At 46.0% G+C, this 1956-nt stretch overlaps 1 pseudogene; it reads right to left on the minus strand.

The window, feature by feature from the left end:
- Positions 1-385: 385 nt before the first annotated feature.
- On the minus strand, positions 386-1325 carry LOC101942247 (olfactory receptor 5W2-like; annotated as a pseudogene).
- Between the last annotated feature and the right edge of the window lie 631 nt (positions 1326-1956).

The following is a 1956-nucleotide window of genomic DNA, read 5'->3' on the forward strand; positions in this document are numbered from 1 at the left end:
TCCTGGATTTCCAGAAAGCATCCCAGCCCCTGAATGATGTGCTCTTCCAGTCTGGGTGGCTCTCAATCTCTCTCTTCAAGGTTGTTCAACTGTGGTTAATTGGAAGAGAGATGTGAAGTTGACCATCTCACCCACTAGGTGGGAGTTCCTAGCCATCAGCCTACAGAATTATTCTCTGTTTATGGCCCTGTGATGCTTCCCATGTTTTGGCAACTGATCTCAGCTGGGGCCTGCAGACTTTGCAATACAAACAAATTAATAATAACAATAATATAATAATGAACAATATTCCCATGGGGTCTGCAAAATTGTTTTGTAATGGGCTGGGAATTCAGTTCACCTGTTTTCACTCCCCATAATTAAACCAGAACTGAGTTAAACTGATTCAAGAATTGGTTAGGAGTTTATTCATTGCTTTCCTCAGGGCGTCCTTCACCTCCGTGTTCCTCAGGCTGTAGATGAGGGGGTTCAACATCGGGATCACCAGTGTGTAAAAAACTGAGGCCACTTTGTCCGTGTCCATGGAATAGCTGGAGGTGGGACGTAAATACACAAAGAGGAGGGTGCCAAAATACAGGGCCACAGCCGTCAAGTGGAAAGTGCAGGTGGAGAAGGCTTTGCGCTGGCCCTCGGCGGAGTTGATCTGCAGGATGGTGGAGGTGATATAGACATAGGAGAAGAGGACAATCACAAGGCTGCTCACAATAATGCAGGATGTGAAAGCAAACATCACAATTTCATTGATGCGGGTGTCAGTACAGGAGAGCGCCAGGAGTGGGGGGATATCACAGAAGAAATGATTGATGATGTTGGAGCTACAGAATGACAGCCGAAATGCAAAAAACATGTTTATCATTGAATCCGCCAACCCCACAGCGTACACCCCAGCCACCAGCACTTTACAAAGCTGCCTGGAAATGGTGACCGTATAGAGCAGCGGGTTACAGATGGCCACATAACGGTCATATGCCATGACAGCCAGGAAGAGGCATCCAACATCTGTAAAAGCATCAGAGAGATACATTTGCACAGCACAGGCAGTGTAAGAAATGCTTTTCCTCTTGGCTAAGAAATTCACCAGCATCTTAGGGGAAATTATCGAGGAATAGCAGAGGTCACAGAAAGACAAATTACTGAGGAAAAAGTACATGGGGTTGTGCAGTTGGGGGTCAATCGTGATTAACAAGATCATCCCCCCCATTCCCCACCAGGGTGATACCATAAATCACTAGGAACACCCCAAACAGGGGGACCTGCAGCTCCAGACGATCTGTCAGTCCTGAGAGAATGAACTCAGTCACCTCCGAGTGATTTCCCTTTTCCATCTCCTCTGAACAGAGATCAGGCAGCTACAGAGATGTGGGCAGGTGGATGGTGCGGAAAACCTGTCTCTTCTCTGTAGTGAAGTAAGTGAAGATAAATGGAGGTCAGTTTCTCAATGGACATCAGTACCCACTCAGGGAAGGGCTTAGTCCACAGAGCCAGATGTTCACAGCTGGCTGGTCATTCCAGGTTTTCGATAAGATGCACACACTGTGCAAATACACTGACACACAGGTTAATCATGCCCCACATACAAACACTCCTGTTCACTTATCCGAAAAGAAAACAGTGACTTGTGACTCTGCTGTAAGAGAATCAGTCTGTAGAGATTATTCCTTAGCTAAAGAAGGGGTGAGAGTAAAGGAGTCTCAATCTTTCTACCCTCTTTGGGCAAGGGAAGCTCTGTGGCTTGGCATGTCAGTTTGGGGTAAAGTTTCTTACTGTTCTAATTAAGTTTTTGGCATTTACTTTAGCCTGTATGAAAACCCGGAGACATAGTGGAAAGCACTGGCTTCGATGACTATGTAATTGGCTATTTTTTCCAACCAAAGAGGTTGCTCCTTTAGCTGAAGGGGTAGGAATTGGGGCTGAGGATTTTAGTGCTGGAGGTCTTAAATTCAATACCTGCTGATC

The sequence above is a fragment of the Chrysemys picta genome, unplaced genomic scaffold (assembly GCF_011386835.1).
Source record: "Chrysemys picta bellii isolate R12L10 unplaced genomic scaffold, ASM1138683v2 scaf6960, whole genome shotgun sequence".
Taxonomy (NCBI): domain Eukaryota; kingdom Metazoa; phylum Chordata; order Testudines; family Emydidae; genus Chrysemys; species Chrysemys picta.